Source organism: Schistocerca piceifrons, chromosome 3 (assembly GCF_021461385.2).
Source record: "Schistocerca piceifrons isolate TAMUIC-IGC-003096 chromosome 3, iqSchPice1.1, whole genome shotgun sequence".
NCBI lineage: Eukaryota > Metazoa > Arthropoda > Insecta > Orthoptera > Acrididae > Schistocerca > Schistocerca piceifrons.
This window is the reverse complement of record NC_060140.1, coordinates 881,740,554-881,751,422: the sequence shown is the minus strand read 5'-3', so window position 1 is coordinate 881,751,422 and position 10,869 is coordinate 881,740,554. Positions and strand designations below refer to the sequence as shown.

Here is a 10,869-nt window from a genome sequence, read left to right as displayed (position 1 = left end):
CAGGGAACCTCCATCTTGCTGCACTCGCTGGACAGTGTTTCTAAGGCGTTCAGCCTGACCGGGTTGCCTCCAAACACGTCTCCGACGATTGTCTGGTTGAGCACATATACGACACTCATCGGTGAAGAGAACGTGATGCCAAACCTGAGCGGTCCATTCGGCATGTTGTTGGGCCCATCTGTACCGCGCTGCATGGTGTCGTGGTTGCAAAGATGGACCTCGCCATGGAGGTCGGGAGTGATGTTGCACATCATGCAGCCTATTGCGCACAGTTTGAGTCGTAACACGACGTCCTGTGGCTGCACGAAAAGCATTATTCAGCATGGTGCCCTTGCTGTCAGGGTTCCTTCGAGCCATAATCCGTAGGCAGCGGTCATCCACTGCAGTAGTTGCCCTTGGGCGGCCTGAGCGAGGCAAGTCATCGACAGTTCCTGTCTCTATGTATCTCGTCCATGTCTGAACAACATCGCTTTAGTTCACTCCCGGACACCTGGACGCTTCCCTTGTTGAGAGCCCTTCCTGGCACAAAGTAACAATGCGGACGCTATCGAACCGCGGTATTGACCGACTAGGCATGGTTGAACTACGGACAACACGATCGGTGTATCTCCTTCATGGTGGAATAATTGGAACCGATCGGCTGTCGGACCCCCTCCGTCTAATAGGCGCTGCTCATGCATGGTTGTTTATGTCTTTGGGCGGGTTTGGTGACATCCCTGAACAGTCAAAGGGACTATGTCTGTGATACAATATCCACAGTCAACGTCTATTTTCAGGAGTTCTGGAAACTGGGGTGATCCAAAACTTTTTTTGATGTATGTATATGTACCAAACGTTAACTGCTGTCACTAGTTCATGCATGAGGATTATTAGTCTTTTAAGTTATAGGAAGTCCCCTGAATAACAGAAAAGCTAAGGCGCAAAAGGAAAAGGTGGACGGTCATGGAGTTAGCAAGCGAAGTGACTGTGTTGGCAGGAGTCTGAGCGGGAACACTGAAAATGGTTGAAATGGCTCTGAGAACTATTGGACTTAACATCTGAGTACATAACTCCCCTAGATCTTAGAACTACTTAAACCTAACTAACCTAAGGACATCACACACATCAATGCCCGAGGCAGGATTCGAACCTGCGACCGTAGCGGTCGCTCGGTTCCAGACTGTAGCGCCTAGAACAGCTCGGCCACTCCGGTCGGCGAGCGCGAACATTACCAGTTTTCAATGAGGCTAACGTTTATGTCAAAGTGGACCAAAACGACTCGGATGCAATTGCCTTCAGCAACAGCAGCAGCACTGCATTTATTCATTTGCTCCAAATTTATAATTACGAAGCCAAGAAAAAATTAGAGCACTTTACATCATGAGCCATGACTGCCTCATAGTACTTTTCATCATTGACACAGAAGATCATCTCCACATTATAAAATAAATAAAATAAATAAATAAATAATATATTGTTATTTAGATATTGATTATTCTATCTGTATGATGGTGATTGTGATTGCAATTGTAATTAATATTTTGCTTATCTGGAACGTGGACGTTTAATTAATCGGTATCAGACGCTTGACAATGGCTTTTTCGTAAAGGCAATGTTACTCGTAGTTGACCGTGAAATAAAACTGAAATAATCGGACTTCGTAATTAAATCGTTTCCAAAGACTGCTGCGGTAGGTGCGGACTCATAATCTAAATCTCAATATTACAATAATTTGCCAGCCATGCCAATACGTCGTACAGAGGTGATTGTCTACTAAACATAAAAAAGTTACACAGTTAGTTAAATCAGATATATTCAATGAATAAGCCTACAGTTCATAATCCTACTTACTTTTATAAATATAAATTCTTTACAGAATCGAGTGCCTAGTGTGGTTGCAACTCGCAGTATTCTTCTATAACATGAAATATGGCGATGTGCCAGACAATAAAATAAAATACGTGCTTCTCGCACCACTTCAACCAGAGCTGTCTCTTTCTTAATCAAACATAAGAGTAACGTAATTGTGCTTTTGTTTTATCAGCGACACAGCGCTGCAGTTGTGTGCCATAGGCTTTATTTATTTGTCACTGATTATTTATTTAATTAGTATTTCGCGTTTCCGCGGAAACTCACGCTCGGCATGCAAATGTGCCTTTATAACATCCACCTTCAGAAAAAGTAATGTTTAGTTTCTACTTTTGTGCATGAACGAATGTTTGCTGAAGTTGCGGCAAATTAAATTTTAAAATGCAGCAGTGAGCTATATACCTTGCTTTTCCCTAAGTCGCTAACCTTGTTAGGCTGCTATTCCAATTCCACAAACAAACCATGTTTCAATCCACTGGATTCCTATTTTGATCTGGCTGTAGGGGTTAGTTCAAAGTGCTCCACGTGTTAGGTAAAAGTTATCAGTTCACTCATTAGTAGAAGACAGTTTGCTTGAAGTCCTATATAAAAAAGTAATCTTAAATTATTTCACAGAATATAAAATCTTTAAATACAGACAGTTATTATAAGTACGTTACTGTGTATAATAGATTAAAGGCTTACCCCAACTGTACACACGCAATAGATTTGTAATCAGTCAAATTTGTTTGTTGGTGTTTATATGTATGCCAGTGTTTATTTTTGAATGTGTTGGTTAGAGAGAAAGCTATAAGGCAAAATAGTTTAAGGGCTCTCCAGTGCTATAGTACTTTTACCTGTAAATTATCGATGAACGTTTGTTGCAAGTTTATGTAAATATTCTTAAAGTATATGTGCACTGAAATATTTGAACTGCAGTGTCGCAGCTAAATAATAAGAGTCAGGATGTGTAGATACTGCTGATTGCGAGAAATAAATTTTTCTTCTTTGTTTTCTTTTGGTTCATTTTTCTCTGTATATACATCTTTGATGGTCTAGAATATTCTTTGTTTTGTTCTACAGTATGAAATGTTTCGCTTTGTTTGTAATACTACACGAATCTCTTATTAATTGCATGTGCAAAATATCAAATTATGTTTGATGTTCTTTGTGTGCACTGTATAAATCTGAGCTGTAATATGCAGATCAGCTGTACAAACTTTGAGGCGAGGGGGATGATAGATGAAGTTGAACAGTTTGTCATTGGAAGTGCAGTGGCCAGTGGGGTGGCTTTCACATGTATATGTGTAATGTTCTGTGAACGTGCTGGACAAAGACACACTAAAAGTTACGAACGAGATTTCATGTTCCGGTCACGGTTAGAAGTAGATTTCGACTTGACCGTTATAAAAGGAAATGTTAGACTTCTTGAATACTGTGAGCTATAACCAGCAGTGACAATGTACACTCGAATGGACAGTGATTGTCGTTGTTAGAACCGAACTCTTTTGTATGTATCTGAGTTGCACAAACTAATATACTTCGAAAAATACTATTTTGTTTGCTCCTGAATGAACGTTACGTACGTCAAAACATTAAAGGCCGCCGTGAAAACATTAAAATCGTTTATTGCGGATGCTACTGTGTTCGCTAAAACTGTGAATTCGTGATCGTGATATTCATTCTAAGATAGAGATGGGGAAAAATCAAACGGTTAAAACCGATACCGGTAATTTAATTCTGAATAACCGTATTTTATGGTATTTGTTTGGTCTCGGTTGTAACAGATATGTTTGTTTTTTACTAATAACTGAGTATAAAACCAACATATCAATATGCCATAACAGTGGTGTCAAAATTTTTGTTCTTACACAAAACCGTTTTTAAAACACGATTTGGTGCGATACTCTGTGGCTTCTGAAACTTTGGTGTCGACTTTGAATGATAGTGTTTCTGATGAAAGGAGTCAGCTTATAGACTAATACATTATACAACGCGTATTTATACGCTGATTGGACAATAAATATTGGCCAGTGGGGTAATTCATTATTGAAATTTTAACTATAGTAATTGTTCCTGGTAAATGTTACATTTTGCCAACTATCTAAATTGTTCATTCGAATGTTCTGAAAAATAATTTTAGGAATAAGATTTTGACTCTGCAGCGGAGTGTGCGCTGATGTGAAACTTCCTGGTAGATTAAAACTGCTTGCCGGACCGAGACTCGAAATCGGGAACTTTGCCTTTTGCGGGAAAATTCTCTACCTTTATTTTGATCTCATTTTGTTCGATATTGTTTGAGGCGGACGTCCGATGACACCCATTTAGGTTCTTCGTTGAACCTATCACTCAGGTTTTTTTTTTTTTTTTTTTTTTTTTTTTTTTTTTTTTTTTTTTTTTACAGAGGGTAGCTAACCCACTGATCGAACACGCTGAGCTACCGTGCCTGCTCTCAGCTACCCAGCACGACTCACGCCCCGTCTTTACAGCTTTATTTCGGACAGTACCTCGTCTCCTACTTTCCTGCGAAACCTGCAGAACTAGCACTCCTGGAAGAAAGGATGTTGTGTGGAGACATGGCTTAGCCGCAGCCTGGGGGATGTTTCCAGAATGAGATTTTCACTCTGCAGTGGAGTGTGTGCTGATATGAAAATTCCTGGCAGATTAAAACTGTGTGCCGGACCGAGACTCGAACTCGGGACCTTTGCCTTTCGCGGGAAAGTGCTCTACCGTCTGAGGTTCCCAAGCACGACTCACTCATTCTGGAAACATCCTCCAGGCTGTGGCTAAGCGATGTCTCCGCAATATCCTTTCTTCCAGGAGTGCTAGTCCTGCAAGGTTCTCAGGAGAGCTTCTGTGAAATTTGGAAAGTGGGAGACGCGGTACTGGCGGAAGTATAGCTAAGAGCAGGGCTTAATTTCGGCCGTAAAGCGCCGGAACGCGTTCCGGCACCTCCAAGAGACCATTTTCTTTTTTTCCCTCTTTTTTTAACAGTTCAGCACCGGAGATTTGAAATAGTACAAGTGTGTTAAATCACAACGTAACTTTAATTTGCCGCTGCGCCAGCACAAGTGAACGGGACAATGGGTCGGCAACGTGATATGACGGGCAGGAGGTACTGTGTGTGTGTGTGTGTGTGTGTGTGTGTGTGTGTGTGTGTGTGTGTACGCACGTACAGTATACCCAAGAATACTGAACACACGTTCATAGAGCAACTACAAAGCAACTGTTCGAACGTTGAGGTTGGCAGCATTTGAAAACATGATGTCATAGGCACGAAGACTACAGACTTGCGCCAATACGTATGAAGCAGAACTATGGAGCAAAGTGTCACTGGTAGGGCGGCAGGTGGTGGCAGCTGCTGTTTATATTGGAACCTTGTGGTGTTATGTTTTTCATTATAAGATATTATGGTTTAAAAACCAGAATTTCAGAATAGTATTTTCTAAAAAATAATTTCTCATTGTAAGTCTTAAGTTTTATCACAAGTCTCTCTCTGTGGCCGGCGGGAGGAGGAGGGGGGGGGGGGGGGAGTGTAGAAGGGGGCGCGTTCCGGCACCTAGAAGTTTATAAATTAAGCACTGGTTGAGAGGACGGGGTGTGAGTCGTGCTTGGGTAGCTCAGCTGGTGCCGGCACGGTAGCTCAACGTGTTCGGTCAGAGAACTGGTTCGCCTCTGTAATAAAAAACTGAGTGGAAGGATAGACAAAAACGAACTTTAACGGATCTCATGTGAAAACCAAACACAACGACAAAAAAAAAGATTAGTGAAAATCAATTATATTCAGATTCCTATTAACAAGTAATTATGTATACTTGACTAAAATGGGTTTTCTATTCGAAATAATTAAAGTAAAACAATGTTAAAAATTTTACACAGAAGATTATTATTTTCCTGTCACTTTGATGAAATACTAAAAGAGAAAGGAAGTAATGGCAACAGTTATACATTAAAAACTTAACAATTTATTCATAGTTTACAACAAAAACAGTAAGTAGCTGATCTTCTGTCTGTCTACATGATATGCCTTTGTGCTTGTAAGCCTTTGAAACGGACAGCTTAACACGAAAAATATTTTCCAACTTCAGTTTTCACTCTTTAGTACTTGCTGTTTGTAATGCCCAAAAAGTGGTATGACCTATGATTACATGATTTTCGATCAGAGATTTAAAAAATTAGAATCAGTAAAAGAATTCTGAGTTTTTTTGTAATATCCAGCTCTTCATTACTTTTTGAGAACAGCAACAAACGGTGAAGGAACTAAGTTGTCTTTTACTTGCCTATTTTATTTGATATTTTGATTCTGTTTATCTTGGAATGTATAATGCAAAAATCTGAGAGAGTCTTATAATTTTTCGGTTTTTGTTCGGCTCCTACATTTATCACTGGAAATAATAACAATAAAAACGTAAAGTCAGTTGTTTCCTAAACGTGCTATTTTGAGTGGTTTTAACAGTATAACCGAAATCCAGTTGTTTCGGTCATAAGAGCTACCCCTTCTATAAAATGGGATGGACTTTGAGTTCGTGATTCGCGACTTAAAATGAATTATTTACTGTTTCAGAGTCTTGTTTGAATGTTAGTAACAGCGTCGTGTGTGTAGCAGATGGTATGATCGTTCACACAATTTGATTCTATATATCTACATCCAACTGCCCTGTGACAAAAGGAATGCGACGAAGGATTAAATAATTGCCAAGAGAATCATGTACAAATTTGGTGGATGTATCCATAGCAATTTCACGATTGATGGAGCTATAGTAAATACCCTTCACCACAACGAGCCACCGACGATGTCACATGACACGTACTGAACATATAAGCTGGAACGCCAAGCTCTCTCTCCTTTTAAAAAGAGTCGCAGTATTTCAGACACTTTCAACGTTTTTTTTTTCTTTTGTGACGAACGTTTCTCAGTAGCTGCTTTCCTTAAAATAATTATAATTTCAGTGAAGTTTGTGCCACATTCAGTGTTGACATTGTTGATACCACCATTAACAGTAGTCGTTACCATTTAGCTCTAGCTTTTGTTTTATTGTAGTTGCTGTTGAAGTGTTTTTACGAATATTTAGTGAGGTGTGCTTTTATATATGTGTGTAATATTTTTATCAGTTCATTAACCTCATTAAGAGCGGCGCGTTTCGTCACAGGGTTATTTGGTAACCGTGATAGCGTTACGGAGATGTTTAACAAACTCAAGTGGCAGACTCTGCAAGAGAGGCGCTCTGCATCGCGGTGTAGCTTGCTCGCCAGGTTTCGAGAGGGTGCGTTTCTGGATGAGGTATCGAATATATTGCTTCCCCCTACTTATACCTCCCGAGGAGATCACGAATGTAAAATTAAAGAGATTAGAGCGCGCACGGAGGCTTTCAGACAGTCATTCTTCCCACGAACCATACGCGACTGGAACAGGAAAGGGAGGTAATGACAGTGGCACGTAAAGTGCCCTCCGCCACACACCGTTGGGTGGCTTGCGGAGTATAAATGTAGATGTAGATGTAGATGTAGATGTAGCTTGGGTAAGTTGTGGCGTTCGCCATTAGATACTGAGCGCCAACCAATCACAGCAAGGCTGCTCATTCGCTGTTGGTGGAAGTAACACCATCTGTGGGCATTAAAGGCGCAAACGAAGTTGACAATCGGTATCACGATCCTGACGGTACCATCCACGCCTCGTCCTTCCTCCAGAAGGTAATTACTGACTCCGTGGCGACCCATGTTCCTACTCAAACCATCCACCCCCACTGTCCCACCCTCCTTCCGAGGGCTGTCCTCCTCCTTCCCGAATCCCGCTGTCTCTATCGCTCCTTCCTGCGTACTCGTGACAGGGATACACTCCAACGCCACCGACAAATACAGCGACACGTACGGAACCTTATTAGAGCAAAGAAACGCCGGGACTCGCGCCAGACCTGCACACAACTTAAGCCACCCTTCCTATCAACTCCTCCAAGTACTGGTCTGCCTTCCATCGCTTTACTGGTTCCCATTCCACTCCCCACTACCCCCTTCTCCATAACGACCGCCCCTTTCCTGACAACCTTAGTAATGCCAACCAGTTAGTTTCCCACCTTTCCGCGGTCTTCTCCATCCCTGATGATCCCCACTTTGATTATTCTCTTTTCCCAACCATCATGGAACGGGCCGATACGTCGGTCGCTCCACTTGCTCCTAGTCTCCAGTACTTGGGACAGTAGCTCCCCTCTGACATCAACACTCCAATCACAACACAAGACATTAAACTTTTCCTCTGGTCCAAAAGCAACACAGCCCCTGGTGAAGACTGTGTCACCTACCACCACCTTAGAGAAAGCCCCTTCTCCTTCCTGACTGTCCTTGCCCATTTCTATAACGTCATCCTCTCTACTGGCTTCTACCCTGCCCTGTGGAAGGCTTCCCACATCCTCTTATTCCTCAAACCCACTTCGATAACGTCATCCTCTCTACTGGCTTCTACCCTGCCCTGTGGAAGGCTTCCCGCATCCTCTTATTCCTCAAACCCACTTCTGTCGCCTCTTCCTATCTTTACTATATATGACGGTAGTATCTGTTCCCGAAAGAACAGTTACCGTGGATGACCATGCAGCTATGCTAGAAATGAAATGATAATTAAATGGACACCCTAGCTGCAAACAGGCGTTGATGTACTTCATTGGGGACATGTTGAAAATGTGTGCCCCGACCAGGACTCGAACCCGGGATCTCCTGCTTACATGGCAGACGCTCTATCCATCTGAGCCACCGCGGGCACAGAGGATAGTGCGTCTGCAGGGACTTATCCCGTATGATGGGCAAACATCTATTACGCACACTACGAATGTAGTGGTGTGGACATGTTTGGAATGTGGATCTCACGGGGAGCATGCAAGGGATAAGTCCCTGCAGACGCACTATCCTCTGTGCCCGCGGTGGCTCAGATGGATAGAGCGTCTGCCATGTAAGCAGGAGATCCCGAGTTCGAGTCCCGGTCGGGGCACACATTTTCAACATGTCCCCAATGAAGTACATCAACGCCTGTTTGCAGCTAGGGCGTCCATTTAATTATCATTTCATTTCTTCCTATCTTCCCATCTTCCTCACCTCTGTCTTCAGTAAGGTCTTCGAATCCATCCTCTCCTGTCATATCCATCAGCACCTTAATCAACACCACCTCCTCCCCCTTACCTTGTGTGCCTTCCGACCCTCCTTCTCCAATGAACACCAACTCCTTAACCTCATTCCCCTATCTCTCCCTTCAGCTTAACTCCCATCACTCCGCCATTTTTGTTTCCATCGACCTCCAAAATGCCTATGATCGTGTATGGCATCCCAGTCTCCTCTTTAAACTCCAAACCTACACCCTGCCTATCAGTTTTGTCCAACTGGTCACTTCCTTCCTCTAATGCCGTCCTTCCTGTGTCACCTTCCCCAACACCAACTCCCATATCTCTTATCCCACTGTTGGCGTCCCCTAGGGCTCTGTCCTGTCCCCTCTCCTTTATCTCTTGTATATGGCTGATATGCCCAAGCCAACCCCACCTGTCCACCTACTCCAATATACTTGTGGCACCACCTTCCTTGCTCTCTATCCTACCCTTCAATGGTCCCAACACACCCTCCAAACCCACCTTGACCAGTTCACCACTTGGTGTAACCAATGGTTCCTTCGTCTCAACCCCTCCAAAACCCAGGCAATCATCATAGGCCGCACCACCCGCTCCTTCCATCTCCATGATTTCTACCTCACCCTTTATGGTTGTCCCATCCAGCTCACCCCCACTCTGAGATACCTTGGCCTCACCCTTGACCATCACCTCACCTGGACCCCTCATCTCCTGACCATCCAGCAGAAAGCCCATTCCCACCTCCACCTCCTGAAACTCCTGCCTGGCTGGACATGGGGATTGCATCCTTCCACCATCCTCCACACCTACAAATCCCTCATCCATCCTATCCTCTGTTATGCCAGTGTTGCCTGGATCTCCACACCCACCCAATTTTACAAAACCCTCCAAATCCTCGAATGCCATGTGCTCTGCGTTGCTTTCCGTATCCACCTTCCTTCCCCGCATGGCTGCTGTATGACTTCATCCCCTCCCCCACCTCCTCCTTTCCTCCAACATCTCTGCATCCTTTACACTGTTCGCAGGCTTGATCCTCCCCAGCCCCTGTTTTCCTCCTTCCTCTCCACCCCCTCACCCGTTGCTGTGCCTCTATCGCTGTATCCCTCCCTCTCTCTACCTCCACACCCTCCATCTCCTTCATCAGGGAAATTTCCAGCACCTCCCCCTCCCATATCATGAACTTTGCCTTGACATATACCCTTCCTTTAAACTGTAAACTGGCCTTGTTCTCCTCCTTTCGCAGGGCCCCCCTTTTTTCCTCTCACCTCCTTCTCCCAGAGTGAATTTTCCTCCTTCCCTCCCTGAGTCCCTGCACCCCCTCCTTGGCTGTTTTCCTCTCCCATCCCTTCCCTTCCAAGCCCTCCTTCAGCGCGCCCCCCACCTCATCCCCCTTTCTCTCGCCTCCTCCTTTCCTCTTCTTCCCATTTTCCTTCCCCCCCCCCCCCCTTGCAGATCCTCACACGTTTTTATTCGTTGTCAGTGTTCTACATTAGTGCAGTGTTTCGATGCCGTTATACAGCGTCATTAGGTGATGTGGGTTTTAATTGTGTGCTCGACCTGTTTATCATCCATGACAGTTCCTTGCTACGCCATCTGTCATGTGGCTGTTTTACTCGTTCTACGAATTTTTATGCTCTGGCCGTACTTTGCCGAGTGCTTTTTAATGTAGTGTGTGGTTTTTTGTGTAACATACTTTTTTAGATTTTTATCTCCGATTTACAGTCACCGCTTTGTATGTCTTCTTTGCTTCAGTTCCTTCTTTTTTTTGTATATTGTTTTTTAATGTCTTCCTGTCTATTTATGTCTCTTGGCTGAAGAGTAGCGCTTATGCTGCTGCCAGCCCGCCCCTGATTGGGAATGGAAATGACAATAAAAAAAAAAATTGACAATCGGCTCGATGGGTGATGTGAGCAACTGTAAATGGGAAATGCCATTACGG

At 43.6% G+C, this 10,869-nt stretch overlaps 2 non-coding genes across 2 annotated transcripts; one reads left to right on the top strand and one right to left on the bottom strand.

Moving 5' to 3' along the window:
* Nucleotides 1-8,501: 8,501 nt before the first annotated feature.
* Nucleotides 8,502-8,576, bottom strand: Trnat-ugu. Its single transcript has one exon. It is a non-coding gene; the product is annotated as a tRNA-Thr (tRNA).
* A 152-nt stretch (nt 8,577-8,728) lies between these two features.
* On the top strand, nt 8,729-8,803 carry Trnat-ugu. Its single transcript has one exon. It is a non-coding gene; the product is annotated as a tRNA-Thr (tRNA).
* Nucleotides 8,804-10,869: the final 2,066 nt, after the last annotated feature.